The 22,470-nt window shown below is 36.3% G+C and overlaps 1 protein-coding gene across 1 annotated transcript in view; it reads left to right on the top strand.

Moving 5' to 3' along the window:
* The window catches only part of PTPRD (protein tyrosine phosphatase receptor type D), a 2,130,336-nt gene that overhangs the window by 1,114,468 nt on the left and 993,398 nt on the right, over positions 1 to 22,470 (top strand). The window contains exon 8 of the mRNA XM_073806125.1: positions 15,230 to 15,263. The gene's annotated coding sequence lies outside the window, so the exon portion shown is untranslated. The remainder of the gene's footprint in view (positions 1 to 15,229; positions 15,264 to 22,470) is intronic.

Consider the following 22,470-nt stretch of genomic DNA (forward strand, 5'->3'; position numbering starts at 1 on the left):
TGTTAGATAAATATATTCTAGAGTGGAGTAGAGATACATTTCAGAAAATGTATACTTATAAAAGCTATGTCTAAGTTTTGGTCTAAGGAATTATAGTCTCTGACTTTCTTGATAAAAAAGACCCTAATATATTTTGGGATATAATGAGTGGTATCAAAAATAAGAAGTCTCTAATGAGTCAGATAAAATACCAAAATTGGGAAATTTCTATTACTGAGAAGGAAATACTTTAAAATAGAGTGATAAGGGACAGGAAACATAATATTCCTGAACACCTATTTTGTGTCAAGCAGTGTGAGGATATTTTATGTTCCTTTTTTTTTTTCTTTAATCCTCACAATCATTCCTTTCTACAAATGAGGAAACTAACCCAAAGTCAAATATCAATAAACAGTGGTGTTGATTTTCAAACTGGGCTCTTTCTAAAACCCCAAATCTCTGTTTTTCCTTAATGTAATGTTTTTCAGTATAATACAGACGGTCCCCAAATGATGATGATTTGACTTATGATTTTTCCACTTTACGATGGTGTGAAAGTGATATGTGTTTAGTGGAAGCATGCCTTAAATTTTGAGCTTTTCCCAGGCTAGCAATATGCAGTATGATACTCTCTCATGATGCTGTGCAGGGCAGCCAGCCTCAGCTCCCAATTAGCCAAGCAATCATGAGGGGAAACCATCAATACACTTAACAAGCGTTCTGTTCCCATACAACCGTTCTGTTTTTCACTTTCATTACAGTATTCAATAAATTACCTGAGATACTCAACACTTTATTATAAAACAGCCTTTGTGTTAGATGACGTTGTCCAACTATAGGCTGATGTAAGTGTTCTGAGTATGCTTAAGGCAGACCAGGCTTAGCTTTGATGTTTGAGAGGTTAGGTGTAGTAAATGCCTTTTTCATTTGCAGTATTTTCAACTTAATGAGGCTTTATTAGGTTGTAACCTCATCATAAATCTAGAAAGATCTCTACTAGTTTTTCTTTGTTTTTTATTTTTTTATTTTTTTTTTACATTTTATCACAGCATTTACTGAGAAATAAGCAGAAGCTGATTAAAATTATTCTTTCATTTTCTTTTTTTAATTGAAATGAATCCCCAAATTGAGAGTGGTGGTAAGATTCCATTTTATTATAATTTTCTAGGACTCTGAACAAACAAGTAATGCAGGTATGAATCTCAATAAGAACACATTTGTAAACACAACACATACATTTTAGAATCATAGATGAGCAATATGAGTTGGCAAAAATTGCTTGTCATACTTATGATTTTCTTAAGTGCTTTCTTACAAACGATGTTTTATTTGTTTTAGATTTTGCTGGTTCAGTTGAGTGTAGTCCCAGCTGATCTAAAATTTTAAGAAAGGGATACCCAATTTGCACATATAATCATTTCCTTTGCTGTCAGAATATTTATATATATATATATATAAAGAAACATGAGAAGCATCAGTAATGATTCAATCAGTACACTGATACCATAAATTCCCTGTTTTGTTTTGTTTTTTTTCTCTCTCTACTGCCAGTGTTACTCTGGTGGTTTTGGTTCATAGATTTACGGCCCCACCTCTAGGTAGTTTAATCTACAGATAGTTTGCTACTCTATACTTATGTCAATAAAAATAAATATTCTTCTGATTCCTCCAGTACTTAAATTACTACACTATAAATTTTTCTATATATCTAACCCAAATTTCACAAGACAAAAATTATGAAAGGGAAAACAGTGTTCTCTTTTTATAAGTATAATAATATTTATATTTAAATATTATTATATTGATAAAATATTGTATTAAATATAATAATACAATCCCTATGAATAATGCAGTCCCTTACTGGATGATTACTTTTTCCATGAACTGGACTGAGTGTTCGTGGGTTAGGTATTTTATTCCTTACAACAATTATAGGAAAGAGATGCTCTGATTCCCCAGTTTTACACATGAGCAAGTGAAGAACTGAACTTCAGCAGGGTTAAGTAACTTGAAATAAAATAGTAACAAAATTAATAAAATAAGAGGAGATAAGTAGGGGCACTAGTGTTTGAATCAGGCTTTTTGATGCCAGAACTCATATTCTGAGTAACTTTGGTATACCAATTTCTAAATTTCTTTATTGTAGAAAACTTAGAATAAGGCAAAAAATTCCTTGTATCCCACCACCACCCAGAGGTAGCCACTTTTATTTCATGGAATATCTTTTCTGTGTATCTGATGCTTATGCCTTCTCTGTGCATATATCCAACAGAATTGTGTGTCACCACAAAACATGTATAAGTGTGTTTATAGAACCATTATTCATAATCACCTTAAAGTGGAAGCAGCCTAAATATCATCAACTGTTGAATGGATGAATAAGTCATTGTATATTCATATACTGGAATCCTACACAGTAATGAAGATAAACTACTGCCATACACATCATCATGGTTGATTCTCAAACATAATATTGAATAGGAAAAGCCAGACACAAGATCAGACATCCTCCATGATTCATTTATTTAAATTTCAGAAATAAACAAGTCAATTTATGGTGTTTGAAGTCAAGTAATAAGGGCATGAACTAAAATGGTGGTGGTGAGAATAAAGAGGAGAGATAGTAAAGGTTAAACAAAAACATGAAAATACTTGTATGTGGTGATGAAAGAGAAAGATGAAGCAAAGATTGACTGCAATTTTAAGTTGGAGGGAAACAGGAATAGTAAAAGTAGGGAAAACCACGTGAAAGGCTGCACATAGGGTACGAGTATTGGCTTGAGTGATGTGACTCAGTGGTGACAGTGGAATGTCTGGATGAGAAGCCCCTCTGAACGTTGAAGCCATGGTAATGGATACATCTGCCAAAGAAAAGGCTGTTAAAATAATAAGATGAATCCAAGGTCTTGGACAATTCTTATTTTGGGAGGAATAAAGAGGTACGAAAAGGGGAATAGAAGAGATGTTAGAGAAATGTTAGACATAATAAATGGAAGAAGGGAAAGAAGTTACATGAGGAGGAGTGTTTGACTGAGGAATGGCATTGTGCAAAGTTCATTACAATATTCTCAAGCCCATTCTGTGCTAAGCTTATCTAATCTGCACAAAAATAGTATTTTATGAAATAAGTGCCATTATTATTCCCATTTATAGGTGAGAGAATTGAGGTCCAGAGAGATTAAGATTAATTTGCTAGTTTTCTCAAGAGCACAGAGTTAGCTAGTGACAAATTCTTGATTTAAATCTAAGTTCTCTAGCTCCAGAGCTCAAGTTTTTATTTAGCATTACAACAAAGAAAAAGCAGAAAAATACCATTGCTTTGGAAGGCAGTAAAGAGAAGAGTTAATAAAAGAAAGTATTTTCAATTATTAAGCAATTACAAAAACAAGTCACATTACTTGAGACTTTGCAATCTTGTGTTTGATAATCACCAAATTGACCTCAGGCTTCCTCTGCAACAGATGTAAGAAAGAGAACAAGTGAATGATAATGGGAATATTTTGAAATGGAGAGGAAAGAGTTCATGTCAGATATTTTTTCAAGGTTACTGTTCCTCAACCCTATCCCCTCTTACCTCCCCTAGAAACTTACACATTAATCATTCTCCCTCCCTGTAGACTACTTCCATAATTGTCCAGCTTTGGCAAAGTCTCTTTTATACTGAAACATTCTTTTGTAATTTTACTACCTGCTTCATGGTCTCACAGACTTGCTTTAATCCCCTTACTTTGGGGAGTGGTATTCAAAACTCAAGCGTGTATCAAATCCTTCTCCTAGGAGGGAGGAGGATTTGGAATTGTTGCGGGAGGGAGGTGGGCTCCATTGAAAAAAATGAGTGAATATTGTGAGTAGAAGCCTTGATTTTAGTGAAAAGGTATAACTTTATATTGAATAGAAAAGTTGAGTTCATTCACTGTAGAACAGGGTATTTCAAGAAAACACAGTAAATTTTATGGGGAACTTTGAACTACATACTGGCAACTGCCCTTGAGTAGAAATCAGGGAAAGAAGAGGTAAAGAGGACAGAGTTTGTTCTTAGAGGAAATTATATATTAATTGTGGGGCTCATTGTGGGGAAATAGATATGAAGAGTGAAGAGAGATTGCAGTTTAAATATTTACATGTTAGTACCACTTCCTCAAGTTCCCATCAAGCTACCAGATTCTATAGCTCTAATACAGGGAAACTGAAGAAACAGCCAGGGATGCAGGATACCCGGAATGTACATATTTGAAAAACATTAATTTATACATTATGGATTTTTCTTGTTATATAGAATCATAGTTTTCTTAATACTATTTAAAGGCTCATTTTTCAACCACAAAACTTTCTCCTTCCCCCTCTTCCTTCTTTTATTCATTCAGTTTATTTACTTCATTGAATGGTACCAAAGCTCAGTGTTTATTTAAGTTTGATGTTCTAAGACTCCTACTTCAGAGTAAGAGACAATAAAATGTCTGGTTTCAGCTGTCCCAGCCCCGAATCAAGGCAATGGCCTGAACGATGATTGATCCTTTCTTGGCAGTGGCAATTTTCAGAGAGCAATTTTAATACGTTTTAAAAATATCTGCCTTCTTAGGTGTGTGAGCATTCTCCTTGAAATCCTGTTTTCATTATTCAACCTTCTCAATATATTTTACTCCTCTAAATAGAGTGCAAAAGTAAATTTTACATTAGCACTTCATATTCCAAACCAAAGTTATCCAAAGAATGAATTTTTAATGTACATGGAAAGAATAGCAAAATTAGATAGCAAATTTGCTACTTTTTTTTAGGACAGATTAAACACGTAGAAAATATGCAAAGCTGTAGTGTTAACAATGTATTAGCAAATTAAGAATTATCTCAAGAAAGAGAAAAGCCAAAGAACAAACATCAATATAATTTCCAAAAGCTACATTAAAAATGATTTCAGTATTGGAAGAAAAAAAATAATTAGATGAAGACAATGATGAAAATGGTTGAAAACGCCTTTTGTTTAGCAACTGTCTTCCCAGAGTTACAGGATAAAAATTCAATTTTGCACCAACCATGTTAAAGTCTTTCAGAGAGTATGTTAATTTACAACTTTATTTAGCCTTAGCAAATAATAGTTTAACGTTGCATAAACCCAAACTGCAGCTTTGCTAAAGCATAGATCCTGAATTTACAATTTTATTAATTGAAACTGAAGCATATTTACCCAGGCTAATGTTATAAAACATGCCCTGGAGCAAGACACTGCCTGTGAAATTTGTTTCCAGTCTTGTCTATCTAAGTAGTTTCTTTAGGATTAAAGGACTTCTAATGATTTTCTTTATTTCTTCTACTGGTGTTAGGTGTCCATTGTTGCTTTGCCTGATCATCAGCTTCTCTGATGATTGATAACACTCAAGAAATCTGAGAGTCCAACACATAAATCATTCTTCTTGAAGAAGTTATTGCAATTCCCCATGTTGCTCAGTTATGATTTAGGAAAAACATAGGATCAAATAAATTGAATAGAATAATATTATGTCACAACCAGATTGTGAATTTGTTGTATCTCCTTTTCCTGAAATGTGTAGTTCAAGGAAAAACAATACATAGTGCCATTTTTTTTTTCCTACAGAACTAATCTGTGGGTTTTAGACTTTGAGAGGAATTGGGAAGAAATGAAGGGGAGTGATTGTTGTAAGAAATGCTTGGTACTTGAATGATAAAGAGTTGGTTGAAATTGACAAACCATTAGAGTGCCACTGGGATTATTTTGCGAATACAGAAATATAGAGGAAGAAACATAGTTTTATGGACTCTAAACCATAAGGCAGATGAGACAGGAGTCAGTTTTGTTCATTAGGATGCCTAGCACATAATGTGGCATTAAGTAGAGACTTGGTAAAGACTCAATTAAATCCTCCTCTCTAGCTAAACCCTACAGAACTTGATTGTAATCTGTCTTCAGTTCTCACTCGTAATGTTGGAGTTCCCTAGGCTCTGGCCTAAGCCTTCTACTCTTTGCTCTGACACACTCTCTAATTTCCATACCTTAGATGCCATCTCTATGATTCCCAACGTGCATCTCTAGCCATAACCTTCCCGCTGAACTACAGACTTCCACATCCAACTTCCTGCTTGACATTTATACTCACATAACTAAGAAAAACCTCAGCCTACTGTCTGAAATAGAAGCATCACAGCTCATACACACATCCCTAAACCTGTATTCTCCACCAGTCTTGCCTTTCTCAATAAATAGCATAAACACTCAGTTACTAAAATCCCAAACCAGCAATCATCCATTACCTCTTTCTTTTACTCACTATCCAAATCCAATCCGTTGACTCTACCTCCAAAATAGATCCCAGATCTATCCAGTTTTCTCCATCCCTGCGTATACTTTAGTCTAAATCACCACAAGCTCTTGCCTGGCAAGTTTCAAAACTGATCTCTCAGTTTTTACTTATGCCTCTGCTTTCCATGTTTTCAGAGTAGCCCTAGGCATGTGTAAAACAAAATCAGATAATGTCACTCTACTTGCTTAAACCCCTCCAGTGACTTCCCATCGCCCTGAAAGTATAATCCAAACCTCTTAGCAATGACCTACCATGCAGTCCATGATCTGGCTCCCACCCACATCTCTAACTTTAGCTTTCACCTCTTTTCTTACTTTTGAGACTGCAGTTATATTGACTTTCTTCCTGTTTCTTGACTATAAGTTCACACAAGGCTTATGTGTTCATTATTCCTTTATATAAATAGTGTATCCTCTTATCTGCTGTCTTGCTCTGTGTTAGTCAGGCCGGACCATCTAATCTAAAGTATTTCTCCTCTGGGGCTTCCCTGGTGGCACAGTGGTTGGAAATCCGCCTGCCAATGCAGGGGACATGGGTTCCAGCCCTGGCCCGGGAAGATCCCACATGCCGCGGAGCAACTAAGCCCGTGTGCCACAACTATTAAGCCTGCGCTTTATAGCCCGCGTGCCACAACTACTGAAACCTGTGTGCCTAGTGCCTGTGCTCTGCAACAAGAGAAGCCAACGCAATGAGAAGCCCGTGCACCGCAATGAATAGTAGCCCCTGCTCACTGCAACTAGAGAAAGCCCTCGCGCAGCAACGAAGATCCAACACAGCCAAAATTTAAATAAATAATTAAATAATTCCTCCTCTGAACCATATCACTTGTTTCATGTTCTTCATTTTGCTCATTGTTTTAAATTACTTCCCTCTTTTATTTGTCATCTGGCTTCTAGTCTTTCTCCCCCTTGCCTCTCTATGCTGCAAAAATGTACGTAGGGAACATGTCCATGTGGTTACCACCATATCCCTAGTGCCTAGAACAGTGCACAACATACAGTAGATGCTACCAATATTTTTAATAAGTGTTAAAAATATTTCTTGAGTGAATGAGTAAAGAAAAACTTAACGAATAAATTGTTCCTTACTCATTTTAACCCACTATTTTGACATTGGCTTGTTACTACACAATTGTTGACTTACTGGATTTATCACATGGTTGAAGTATTTTTTATAATGTAAAGTATTTAAATAAGGGAACAGGGAGCCACAGGACAGTCTTTATTTTTAATAGATCTTTATTGGAGTATAGTTACTTCACATAATGGTGTTAGTTTCTGTTGAGTAACAAAGCGAATCAACCATATGCATACACCTGGCCCCGTATCCCCTCCGTCTTCAGCCTCCCTCCCATCCTCCCTATCCCACACCTCTAGGTCCATCACGAAGCACGGAGCCATTCTCCCTGTGCTATGCTGCTGCTTCCCACCAGCCAACTATTTTACATTCGGTAGTATATGTATGTTAATGCGATGCTACTGTCACTTTGCCCCTCCCACCCCATGTCCTCAAGTCTATTTTTGATGTCTGTCTCTTTATTCCTGCCCTGCAACTAGGTTCATCAGTTCCTTTTTTTTTTTGATTCCATATATATGTGTTAGCATACAATATTTGTTTTTCTCTTTCTGACTTACTTCACTCTGTGTGATAGACTCTAGGTCCATCCACCTCACTACAAATAACTCAATTTTGTATCTTTTTATGGATGAGTAATATTTCAATGTATACATGTGCCACATCTTCTTTATCCATTCACCTGTCGATGGACATTTAGGTTGGTTCCATGTCCTGGCTATTGTAAATAGTGCTGCAATGAACATTGTGGTACATGTCTTGTTTTGAATTATGGTTTTCTTACGGTATATGCCCAGTAGTGGGATTGCTGGATCATATGGTAGTTCTATTTTTAGTTTTTTAAGGAACCTCCATACTGTTCTCCATAGTGGTTGTATCAGTCTACATTCCCACCAACAGTGTAGGAGGGTTCCCTTTTCACCACACCCTTTCCAGCATTTATTGTTTCTAGATTTTTTTGATAATGGCCATTCTGACTGGCATGAGGTGATACCTCATTGTAGTTTTGATTTGCATTTCTCTAATAGTTAGTGATGTTGAGCATCTTTTCATGTGCCTCTTGGCCATCTGTATGTCTTCCTTGGTGAAATGTCTATTTAGGTCTTCCACCAATTTTTTAACTGGATTGTTTGTTTTTTTGATATTGAGCTCCATGAGCTGTTTGTATATTTTGGAGATTAAACCTTTGTTGTTTCATTTGCAAATATTTTCTCCTATTCTGAAGGTTGTCTTTTCGTCTTGTTTCCTTTGCTGTGCAAACGCTTTTAAGTTTACTTAAGTCCCATTTGTTTATTTTTATTTCCGTTTCCCTAGGAGGTGGGTCAAAAAAGATCTTGCTGTGGTTTATGTTAAAGAGTGTTTTTCCTATGTTTTCCTGTAAGAGTTTTATAGTGTCTGGTCTTACATTTAAGTCTTTAATCCATTTTGAGCTTATTTTTGTGTATGGTGTTAGGGAGTGTTCTAATTTCACTCTTTTACATGTAGCTGTCCAGTTTTCCCGGAATCACTTATTGAAGAGGCTGTCTTTTCTCCATTGTATGTTCTTGCCTCCTTTGTCATACATTAGGTGCCCATATGTGTGTGGGTTTATCTCTGGGCATTCTGTCTTGTACCATTGACCTATATTTCTGTTTTTGTGCCAGAATCATACTTTCTTGGTTACTGTAGCTTTGTGGTATAGTTTGAAGTTGGGGAGCGTGATTCCTCCAACTCTGTATTTCTTTCTCAAGATTGCTTTGGCTATTTGGGGTCTTTTGTGTTTCCATACAAATTGTAAAATTTTTTGTTCTAATTTTGTGAAGAATGCCACTGGTAGTTTGATAGGGATTGCATTGAATCTGTAGATTGCTTTGGGTAGTATAGTCATTTTCACAATATTGATTCTTCAAATCCAAGAACATGGTATGTTTCTCCATCTGTTTATGTCATCTTTGTTTCTTTCATCAGTGTTTTATAGTTTTCTGAGTACAAGTCTTTTGCCTCCTTAGGCAGGTTTATTCCTAGGTATTTTATTCTTTTTGTTGCTATGGTAAATGGGAGTGTTTCCTTAATTTCTCTTTCTGATTTTTCATTGTTGCTGTATAGGAATGCCAGAGATTTCTGTCAATTAATTTTGTATCCTGAAACCTTACCACATTCATTGATTAGTTCTAGTAGTTTTCTAGTGGCATCTTTAGGATTTTCTATGTATAGTGTCATGTCATCGGCGAACAGTGACAGTTTTACTTCTTCTTTTCCAATTTGTATTCCTTTTATTTCTTTTTCTTCTCTGATTGCTATGGCTAGGACTTCCAAAATTATGTTGAATAAGAGTGGCGAGAAGGCCAGTCTTTTCATGGAAATGCCTGGAGGTGTGTACAGTGAAAAGGCAGGGGCCTCAAAAGCTGAAAGAAAGGGCAAAAAGAGGGGACAAAAAAGTAAAAATCTATAGTCCTTTATATTCTTTTTTTTTTTTTTTTTTGCGGTACGCGGGCCTCTCACTGTTGTGGCCTCTCCCGTTGCGGAGCACAGGCTCCAGACGCGCAGGCTCAGCAGCCATGGCTCATGGGCCTAGCCACTCCGCGGCATGTGGGATCTTCCTGGAGGGGCACGAACCCATGTCCCCTGCATCGGCAGGTGGACTCTCAACCACTGAGACACCAGGGAAGCCCTAGTCCTTTATATTCTAAGGACATGACACATACCAGAGGCTAGCTAAAAATCTAGAGAAACCAACAATCCTAGTTTACTGGGACTATTATGAAGGGCGGATTCCTTGCATCTGGGACTTGGACTTGAGACTTTCAGTTTTAAAATCAGGACAAGTTGGTCACCCTAGATGAAACTAAGAGCTTTTTCCCTTGCTACTTATATATTTGATAATCTTCCCTTTTATTTCTTTCGTATCTACTTCTAGAAGTAAAAGCCCTTAAAAATTTATAAAATAGCTTTGTTTGTTTGGAAAACATTAGACAGAGGAGAACCTTTGAGACTAATCTGTTCTTTGGTAGAACTGGGAGAAGAGCAAGTAGATACTACTGGTGGTGATAAGAGGTGATGATGAAGGGTAATACAATCCTGGGAAGAAGGAAAGGAGAGTAAGAGAATTTCTGTGTTCAACTAGCATTTAAATTCATTTGCATTTCAAGGACACAACCTTGAAATAGTACTGTGCTGTTGAGACCATCTGGACTGTACATGTGACTGAACCCCAGGAAGGCCTCTATATAAACTTAAGATTCTGTAGGGTTGGTGTGGAGATCTGCTCATCTTGTGGCCACCCAAGACAAGCCTGGTATGTAAGTTCCCTTGTGTATTAAAACTGCCACCTGCCACTCTGAAGTGGCCTGTCTCTTTCTTGGTCTGTCCCTGCCCTCTGTGTATGGGGGCCAATGTCAAATTTCACCTGGAACTCTGAAGGTTGTAAACCAATACATTTATTATGGTTACTGATATATTTGTATTTATTTATATCATTTTGTTTTGAGCTTTTAATTTACTCAGTTATTTCTATACATAATATTTCTTTTTTTTTTGGTAGGTTTTGTTTTTTCTTCTTAATAAATTTGGATCTTATACCTTCTAGCTTAAGTTCTTTTTTAGCTTTAAGTTTTATTCTCAGGTACAAGCCTGGGAATAGTTTTTTGTTAAATTCTGTCTGTGGAATTTCTCTGTCTTGTCAATAGTACCATTTCAAACCCCACACCTGTGTGGGAAATTTTCATAAGAGACATTTTAATATCTTGTCCGTGAAATCCCAAGGTTCTTGGCTAAGACTGGTAAATGTCCCAGAGAGCCAAAAGATCAGTAACTCCATACCAGTCATTTCTACTTCTTTCTTTAATTTTGGCCACTGAAGATCTCCTTAATATATTTTGCTCAGTTATATGATTCAAAGAATATTTGTTATATTTTATCCGGTTTTCTAAAGTTTTTTGTAGTGAGATTGTTGTTGGTTTACAATATCTGATGCATCTTTTTGACCAAAATGGAGCTACTTTAATTTGTATTTTTACCCAGCTCTGTAAGTAAAGATAAATAATTCACAGTTAATTATGACCAAAATAAGAGTAATTTGTACTTCAGGAGAAAAAAGTAAAACCTAATGTTTAACCTTTTTTGTTGTTTAATAAAGAAGTGTATTCTGGGCTTTGGATCAGAGGCTGTTTATGAAATATATGTAGTGAGGCTTAGTCATACCAATTCCCTTTCACTCTTGGTTCCTTTCCCTGTTACCATCATTTTCTGTCACTTCTGCTCAAGTCCTGCACTTGCTCATGCATGATATGAAAAATGAGGACTGGAGTTTTGGTATGAAGAAAAGGAAATGCTAAGAGAAAATCTAATAAAATTAGAAAGGAGAATTCCTCTGGCCACCTACGTATATATCTGTATCTATATATGTATATGCGTGTGTGTATATGTATGTCAGAGATAGATAGAGATACATATGATATGTATGTATTATATAAGCAGGCATGTGTTTCAGTGATGTTATGGGAACTCAGGAATTTCATTGCTAAAATAATTTTCTGTGCCCGGAGTCGGTACCTACTTGCATTTGTTTTCATAATTATTTCTATAATTGGTTCTACAAGTAAATACAGAAATAGCTGGCTTATTCCTACCACCTGCTTATAGAGATATACAGAGAAGGCAGTAATACATATCTAATTTATTCTTCATTTCATTTTCTAACAAATAATATGATCACAATACTGGAATTATATCCAATTTAGTATTCTGTTCCTGCATTCAAACACTGGGATTATTTTTTAGAAAATAGATGCCCTTTATGAGAATTAAATGGTCAGATATAGAGAGATGGATGGCTAATTGTAGATGCTATTTGAATAAATTTGCATATGAAAAGTCTTCAGAAAACTTCTTTTAAGAAAAAAATACATATAGGTGCATGTGCTACCCATAAACCATTTTATTTGGGATGACTCTATTCTCACACTTGCGCCAGCAACTCCAGAGTCAAAACAAAAGTTCTAAAGTTTTTGATAGGACCTTCTTTCTTCTCCGTCAATTATACACTTAGTATACACTTAGTTATCTGTTTTATGTGGAAGGATTTCCGTGTTTTGTGGATGCCATTCTCAGGACCTGATCAGAATGCAGAAGAAAAAAAGGGAATGGAAAATATATTTGACAAAAAGGAAGGGAGGGAGGAAAGAAAGATAGAAAATATGGATAAACAAAGTTAGTGAATTAGATGAAAATGTTAGAAATTACAGATAATTGAAAATATTTCTGGTACTATTCAATAGAATTAGAGATTTTGGTTGGTCCTGTTCTTTGGCAATTCCACTCAAGTGAAAGAAAATCTTTGTTGACATATCCCTGGAACAGATATCAATGAGAACATTCCCTGCTAAACATTTTCTTCTAATGGGATTTTCTTTGTTAAATTTTGGTTGTCTTTTGAATGAAACAGGAGACTACCATCAGATAATTATTCTCAAGAAGCCATCCATCCCTGAAGTTCCTAGCCCAGCTATATTTGCATTATGTCTGGCACAGAAGAGCAAGGCAACAATAAATTCCAGGGTGCTTACCACTGACATTTTTTTGCTTCCTTATCTACAAGTGCCAGTCTCAACCAATCAGTATGTAAAGCCCACACTCTATTTTTTAAGGAAATCAAAGTCATATAGGTTGCCAGATATTAATAATTATATCTAAACTCAATTAAATACAAATTCATTTTTATCAGTATTTCTGAAGGTACTTCCATAATGATATCTTATTTACTCATGCTAAAACACTTTGGTAACTTTGACCCTTGTAGGGGAAAGTGTCCACTAATGACCTGGTTGTAGACTCAACGATCAACACTGTTCCATTACTGAGTATTATTTTACTTTAGGAGCTTCCCTGAATCACAATTTAAATATATATATATATTTTTCTTAATTATGTGTTATACCGTTGTTCTTCCTGTGAAAAGAACTGTAGAGGGTTGGAATAAAGAACACATAATTCTGAAGATGAAATATCACATTCTAGGTTTAGGCACAAAGAATCTAATAAAGTTCTCCCTCTCACCAAATGAAGAAACATTGCTCTTATTTTAAATATCCACATTAAAATGTTTACATCTGTAATTTAAAATTTAATTATTCAGTTCAGTGGTACTTTTTCTGGATATTTAATATGTTATATGAAAACAATAAGAAAGTCTTTAATAAAATAGATGGATAGCCAAGTTATAATCATCTAGGGAAAAAAGAAAAGAAACCCAGGGGCTTCCCTGGTGGCACAGTGGTTGAGAGTCCGTCTGCCGATGCAGGGGACACGGGTTCGTGCCCCGGTCCGGGAAGATTCCACATGCCACGGAGCGGCTAGGCCCATGAGACATGGCCGCTGAGCCTGCACGTCTGGAGCCTGTGCTTCGCAACGGGAGAGGCCACAGCAGTGAGAGGCCCGCATACTACCAAAAAAAAAAAAAGAAAAAAGAAACCTGATATGAGCAATTGCACAGAATTCTTTGCCAACATTTTGAAGCCCAAAGTGATTGTGGGCCTATAAGGAGAATGAAGGATGAGATATTGTGAATGTGTAATACACCTGCATGCTTCACATAGGCAGTCTGATCTGACATAATTAATTGGCCAGAAGTAAAAAAAAAATTACCAACAAGGCAATGTTATCATTTCATTCTACATAAAGAGATTTTTTTTTTTTTTTCTAAGATTATGCTACTAATGTCAGCCTTGCTGCTGGGGTGACCATGTTCATGGTTGAAGGCAAATGTGTCACTGTTCTTCAAAACACTAATTTCAGACATATGCAGTGCTAATTAGAAGTCTAGTAAGTTTTATCACCTTTCCATACAAAATTCAAGCCTGCAAAAAAAAAATGCTTTTTTAAAAATATTACAACAAAAGAGAAAATGCATTCCCATATGGTATAAAAAGTATTAAAGAACTTGCCTAAAAAGTCATTTATCAAGAGAGGAAATTTTCTTCAATTCCTTAATTTGTTTTTTCATGAAACTAAAGTGTTTCATTCATAATAGATATTAATAGTCCTTTAAAATTAAAGCTTTATTGGCAGAAACAGGTGCCATGCAACTATTCTTTTAAATGACAGAAGATGGTTATAAGGTACAACATATGGTGGGAAAACCTAGAAAAAGAAGACGCATTCCTTCTTTGGGCATCAAGACAAGCTTCACTGAGAGACGTTATTTGAGGTGGACCTAAAGATTGGGTAGAAAGAATATTGAGGGCGAAGAAAAGGGGCAAATTAAAATATTGTTAAAGAAAAGAAAGTACATGTTTAATGTAGGGTGTGAGGACACGGCACAAGGGAAAATAGTGGGAGATCAACCTGAAAAGTAGAAGGAGGGTGTAGTGGAGAATTTGGGGAGAGAATCTTAGGGAGAATAGGAGAAGCTGACTAAAGCTGCTGAGCACTGTGATAAATACTACAGCTTTTTTCTGTATAGACAATAGAGATAATTTTTGAGTTCAGTGAACTAATTTATATGGCGTTATCAGAGCTGTGTATTTGGATAAGTGTGTCATGATTGCACTCATGTCAGAACCAAGATTGTATTATACAGGAGACTCTGTATTTCTGCCTACCTTTTAAACTTGAACACCAGAAGAAAATGTTGTGAAATATACATATGCCAGTGTGTGTATTCAAAAGATTTTGAAAAACAACCAGTTATCTAATTTGGACCTAATATAGTGGGGATGAAACACTTTCATCTGAAAAAAACTAAATGATTTAGATCAGATAAGGTATTTTCATTGCTTACTTAGTTTTGCTTCTGTATATAAATTCACAGTATGTGCTTTAAGACAATTTGAAAAGTTTGGTAGTTTTTATGATTGTAATATCAAAATATGTTTTTGTTGTTTCAGATGATGGTGCCTGTCAATTAACTGAACTACTGTGGTAAGTTGGTTTTTCTCTTTTCAATCTGCATTGAACGTTTTCCGTTCTAAGATTCAAAGGGATTTATGTCACCTTTAAAACCCATAAAAATGTGAGCACTTAAATGGATTGAAAGTCAGGCGTGCCCTAGAGTAGACTGAGCTTTTTTTCAGGGATGTTACCCTTACCTTTTTTCTTCTGATCTGAGCCAAAATTGGAAATCAGAGAGCCTCCTGTACACATATACCAGGAGCCTAGGAATGGCTACTGTTTTCCAAATGTTTTCCATTTCACTTGTCCCATCTGCTTGCCCAGGGTTGACCCTGAGAAAACATACAAGTGTTCACGCTATCAGAGGCAGTAGAATGTCTTTTAAAGAAATAATTTTTGAGTAGTTTTAAATTATCTGGAAGTTTGGTAAGAAGAAGCAGATGTTTCTCTTTTCTCCCCTCATTTCATGGAGGTATTAATGATCATGGCCATGATGGACAGGCTGATTCTCATTTTTCCGGTTTCATACTTGATTAAATCATATTGGAAAGCAGAAGTTGAAAGACAGTTGTCTTTGTTATGAATGTACTGTGGCTCCTTTTGGGGATTTCTATTGGGTAATATTACATGTGGGAGAATGAAACATGGTAGTGCATGTTGTGAAAGATAATAATGATAATAAAATATATGCTGCAATGGTGTGCCCTCAAGAAAGGAAACTTGAAAGAGGTTTTCTCTGGCAATACATCAGATTTTTAAAGATGTTTTGTTTCTTCTCTTCTCTTTCAATTAAAACAAAGAATTTAGTTTTCAACCACATTATGTCAATGGAGATGTTTGTTTTCACAGATGCTTCACTTATTCACAGTCTCAATCAAAATCTCTCAATCAATTATAAAAATAGTATCTTGTTGTTAGTTACTGTTTAAGTATTTAGAAGGAATTTTTATAGTGTTTATATCGATAGTGAAACACCCAACACTTACTGGCACAGATAATTATTTTTGTTTTTTTGCTATTATTCTTAAAAGAAGTGAAAGTAGAAAAGGAATTTGTATCTTAACTTACATAATTGCCTTGGATTATCATGATTGGTCATTGAAAACTAAGATGAGTGGGTGTGGTTTGTATCAATCTAATTCATCTCTGAAGAAGTTGGTACCCTTTTATCTCTATCTTGGAGGAACAAACTGAACATATTTGTATGTTTTTACAATACTGGGAAACTGGTATTTTCATGGACTCTCTGCATTTTCAGACTTACAAGGAGAAGACTTTGCATCAGGACATTACCCATTTTACTTCTTTGAGAGTTTATTGGTTTAGAGTAGACGGAGAAAAAGTTTCACTATTTCCTCTCTTATTCAACTGCAATAAAGAAAAAAATTAATGAAAGTGTGCCTTTGTATATCATCCTGCCGCTGCCTATAAGACATGGCCAGAGAGGCAGGCAATTGGGGGAGGGATAACAAGAAATTTGGAGATGAAAGAAAAGTTCATAAAGAGCTTGGATAAAAAAGAGGAACGGGCAAAGGTATGGGAAGCTGTATGGGGTTTGATTTAGGGAAGAACAAATGTTGGAGGAAAAAAAGTATGTGAGTCCAATGTATACTATACTAATGTTTCTCAAACTTCCATGTGCCTAGGAACCACCTGGGCTGTCTTGTTAAAATGTAGATTCTAATCCAGTAGGACTACACTAAAGCTCAAGAATATGTATTTCTATAAGTTCTCAATTAATGCTAAAGGTGCTGGTTCAAGAAACGGCAAGATATTATATAAATAATTCTCTTCTTCTACTCCCTATTCAAGGAATTCAGTTGAGGGGTGACTTTTCAAGCATTTGATTCGGATTTGATTTTTAGTGCTCTTATTTCACTTTGTAAAGATCATTCTTAAGATTAGAGAAAATTGCCAGTTTTAGTTCAGCCACCCACAAAGAGAACTGGATCTTGCTAGCCCCCAAAGTCTAGCTTCCCTCTCATTAACTGTTTAATCCATGGTAAACTGTGAAGGATTAAAGAAAGTCATTTTGTTTGAGTTAAATAATTTTCAAGTGCATGAAGTATAAGATGTTAGAAAACAAGATGCATTTTTAAAACATTGCAGTCCATTCAGAGGCCATAATGTCATCACCCTGCAACAGTAAAATTATAAAAAGCAACGATGGTCATGGGGGTTGGAGTCCTAACCATAATATAAGTAAAATTACCAGCATTGCTGTGCTTGAAAGTACTTGACTTTTGCATTGAAAATGCAGTACAGTGTTCTATTGATATTATGAATGTTAGCTAGTCTAATAGTTAAGCTTATTCAGATTCCATGGAGATTATCAAGAAAGCAGGATAGAAATCAGACTAGGCAAGGTGGGTCAGTAGCCCTGAATAATAAGCCAAGAATTCCTTGTCCAGTGGTGTAAGGAAATCTAAAGGACATTCTAGAACCTGGATTCTCCTAGGAGCCTGGAGAAGACCATGGAAGGAGAAGTTCTAAAATCAATCTGAAGTTTTCTGCTCTCTTTCCTCGAAATGAGTGTGTCTCCACCCCAACTACATGTCAGAACCACCCGAGGATTTGAGAAAAAATAGTTACCACCCGGGCCCACCTCAGAACAATTAACGCAGAGTTTCCTGGGTGGAGCCTGGCATCCAAAGGTTAATGGTCCAGCTTCCTGGTGATTCCATGGGGAACTGGAGTTGAGAACCAATGCCCTACATTAAGACCTGAGATTTGTATTTTTTTTTTTTTTTTTTTTTGCGGTACGCGGGCCTCTCACTGTTGTGGCCTCTCCCGTCGCGGAGCACAGGCTCGACGGCCATGGCTCACGGGCCCAGCCGCTCCGCGGCATGTGGGATCTTCCCGGACCGGGGCACGAACCCGTGTCCCCTGCATCGGCAGGCGGACGCTCAACCACTGCGCCACCAGGGAAGCCCCGAGATTTGTATTTTTAACACACTGTCAATGTTACTGCTCCATGGACCACACTTTGAGTAGCAAGGGCCTACCGACCCCCATAAGTTTTTCCTCACATTCAGGAGAGGCAGTATCACTGACTGAGGAGTAGTTGCCTTCTCTCTAAGTATGAGGGGAGAGAAGGGAGAAGCAAAAGAAGAGAAGAGACATCCAAATGGCATGTGGTGTGAACCCTGGGTAGAATATTCAACTCCTCACCTGATTGGATTTGAAGGGCAAAGGAAAAAATCCCTGTACTCCAAAATATCTTACCTAATCATATCATAGCGTGCTTAAACTTGCACTATTAAAATTAATTTGATTTTAGTGCTTTCCTAACTTGACTGTGCAAACATTATCCTTTGGTACAATTGTTATAAATATAGAGAATTGAGGAAGAGAGTGAATTGGGCAGGAATCGGAATTTTATTAATCATCCTATGGTTCTAATTGAGAACAGAACTTGGAAGCCATTGTTTTAGACCACACACTGCATTCTTTCCTGGCTTTCTTTCAATATGTAAACATATTCCTCTTCTTTAAATTAATATTTTATATGTACTATTCTGCATAACAATAGAGCTCAACATAACAACAAAATAATAATGATCAATACTAGGTATTATACGATGCTTACTATTAGTCAGGTACTGATCTGAGAGTTTCATATGCCCTAAAAAGTCTTAGATAATATGTACTATTGTTACCCACTTTACATCTAAGGAAAGTGGGGAACAAAAATGTTAAATTTCCCAAGTTCACATAGCTGGTAAATGGTAGAACTGGGATTTTCCGGTGTAAGATATTCTGGCTCCAGAACCCATGCTCTGCTAAACTACTTATCAACTGTCAATTGATTAATGTATTTAACAAGTGTTTCTAGAGCAGATTCTAAGCACGAGGTGGTAGGAATAGAGCAGTAAGCACTACAAAATGTATGTCTTTATGAAAATTCCTTTTTCATGGGAGGCTCTTGTTTTTAGAATAGCCAGAATTCTTTAAAAGACAGTATTCCTGGCAAAAAGACATGGGTTCAAATGTGACCATTCCATTTACTTTCTGAGTGATCTTGCTAAATCTCTTTATCTCTGTAGTAAACTAATGAAATAATGTGAAGGGATATCTAAATGAGTTACTTTCATTGCTTTGCATCATCACTGACCGTAAAGAAAGAAATTTTGCCTGTATATGAGGCTTAAAAAATGTCTTAGTTGGGAAAGATTGATTTTTATTATGTCAGTAGACACAAAGAGCATTGTGAAAGCATTAGATAGCAGGAAGGTGTTTGTGGCAATGTTAGTGATGTTGGTATTGGCATCGGTGTTAGTGGTGATGATCGTCATAGTGGTGGTGATGGTTGAGGTGATTAAATTGATCATAAAAATTGCTGTTCATTAAGCGCTTACAATGGCTAAGGCATTGCACTAAATTCTTTATTTTTATTACTTTATTTTTTTCTATTTCACAATCTTATGAGGTCATATAATTATTGTTATAATGTAGAGCTGGAAAATGTGAGGATTAGAAAGCTTCAACAACTAGCCCAAGTTGCATAGCTAAACAAGTAATGGAACCTGAATTTGATCCAAGATATGTCAATTATCTATTTCTGTGTAACAAACCACCCTAAATCTCAGTGGCTTAAAATAACCATTTGGTATTCCTCATGATTCTGTAGGTTTACTGGGCAGTTATTCTGCTCTGTCTGAAGTTGGCTGGGGTCACTTATGTGGCTACATTCAAGTAGGAGGCACTTAACAGGAGGTCTGTTTTTCATGTGTCTCCTCTTTCTACATGATGAGTCATCCTCCAGACGCTCTCCCCATGACCTTCATCTCTAGTAGAATAGCTTATACTTTCACATAGCATGCAGCTCAATTCCAAGAAGTGTTCCAAGGAAAAAGCCACACTGCAAGTGCCTCACTTTGCAGCATGCTTGCTAAATTCTCATTGGTCAAAACAAATGTCCAAACCCAAAGTCACTGTAGGAAGGAATAAAACCAGTGCACAAATACCTTGAGACATGGTTCAGTCTCCCATACCAGATATGGCTGACTCCAAGACCCACTGTGCTTTTAATTACTATAGCGTGTTTCCTCCCTGGAGATATTGAAAGTGAACATTGGAAAAAAACAGACCACATAGTATTGTTGAAGAATCACCATAGGTAGACTTGAACTGGGATTCCAACAATAATGAGTAAATTTAATTATTCAAGAGGAAATTTATTATACAACACTCAATTTTGAGCTGGATGGCAAGGTTCAAAGTTTGAGAATTCAGAGCTTTTGAAAGTCTGATTACCAAATAGGATAATGACGTAGTTGGCAAAATTGTGAATATTTCCAAACTGGATTTCTACTCTTACCCTAATGTAGAATCTCATTGTCACAAGTACACTTCTGCATTTGAGTAAACAAAAGGAGGAACAGCGATAATATTGTGTCTACTTAGGTTACCAAATAGGATCTTAGTTGAATCCTCAAGGGTGATCCCAAAAGCATGCAGAAAAGACCTGAGTCTGAAAGAGTCAGATGGCAAAAGACACCTGCTGTTACCAATGGCCCATCTATAATGCAGAGCAACCTCTTAACGTGAGGTTGTGAATAACTTTGGATTTTGAACAGGCTTGTGTCCCAGTGGGCCTGTCCGGACGAATTAGTTAAAAAACAGACATCCTGCTTATCTAGAATCTTATTATTGTGGTCATTAATTTTCCCAACCTATTGTACCACACTTTCCTCACTTAGGGCCAAGGAGATTCTTGAATGTGCAGCAAGACCAGAATAATATAGAGTGTTTTGCCTCACTGCTTTCAAGCTGTTCTGTTGTTGTTGTTTAGGAGCTCCATAGAGAGCATCTGTCTTTAGGATTATAAATTTGGTACTTTTTACCAGCTCTAAATTTTCTCTAATGCTTAAGAGTAGTTGGATCAACAGCCTACTCCCATCATTTAGAGACAAGTAATGTGCAAAACTGAGTGAACTCAATATGATCACCACTCAAGGCTTCTCCCTGTGAACTAAAGTCTTCTTTAAATTTTGAAATAACTTCTAAATAAGAAGGCAAAAAGAAGCAAAAGCATGTGTGAGAAAACATGTTTTTTACTTTTTCTTGGCACAAAATGCAAGTGTAGTAGCATCCCCCTCTGTCATAAGTAGAAGTAGGATCCATTCCCATGTTCTTCCAGGAGTTCTGTTTTACTAGTCAGTAAAAACTGAATCCATATTGCTATAAATGGAAGATAACTAACACCCTAATATATTAAATAGGGATTTCTAAGTTGCACCAACAAAATAATTGGGTGCATGTACAAATGAGGATTCACATGTACAGAATTCAAATTTTGTGTATGCAAAACAGATAATTGTGCAATCAAATAGGTGATTTTGATTAAAATCATTGTATATGCAAATTTACCACTTGCTGAAGCAGTCATATTTTGACACATGCATCCATAATTTGTGGTTTCTAATTTAAGGTAGTTTCATGGCAGAAATAGTCTTACCTATTGGATCTCACGTTTTACGTATCAGCCAAATACTGCTTTTTAAATTTTTTCTTCCTTTTTGGTAATCATATTACTGTCATTTTAAAGTGACATTTCTCCTTGTATCAATAGCACTTTAACATTTCTGAAAATTAGATAGATTTAAAAATCAATTAGAACATTTAATGTAGTCTCTTATTTAGCCTTACAGTAGCCCTCAACTTAATGGTGCATTTTACAGTAAAGAACATCTTATAATAAAGATATTTTGATAAGCACCATCTTGCAATCCATACCACCTTATCACAAATCTCATTTTGTTATCATAAACAATAGCAACACACACTGATATTCTCATATTATATGTCAGGCACTTACCTTTCACAGCCAGCCTGAGAAGCAGATTTAGCGTATTTTAAGGATGAGGAAACTGCTACATAAATCGCATGACTCTCTCAGGGTCACAAAGCAACTACATGGCAAAGCTAGGAAATTCAGAACCCGGGAAGAGTGTGGCTGCTGTCCTCCTTAAAAGCAGCACAAACTCTGCTTCAGTTGCTCCTTTAAGGCAGTCGTGACTGTCTGAGAAGTTGCAATGAGCCCTACTTGCACAGGAATGATCTCTCCTTTCTCTTCTCTCTTTCTTCTTTTCTTTTCTCTCACTTTCTTACTTCTCTTTCATCTCTCCTCTAAAGACTCTAGGACAGTAGAGAACCTGGAGAACTGGAGGACAGAATCTCCCATTGACTGGTTGCAGGCCAGTGTTTCAGGGGGCTCAGGAATTTGTTTCCCTGT

This window comes from Tursiops truncatus, chromosome 6 (genome assembly GCF_011762595.2).
Source record: "Tursiops truncatus isolate mTurTru1 chromosome 6, mTurTru1.mat.Y, whole genome shotgun sequence".
Taxonomy (NCBI): domain Eukaryota; kingdom Metazoa; phylum Chordata; class Mammalia; order Artiodactyla; family Delphinidae; genus Tursiops; species Tursiops truncatus.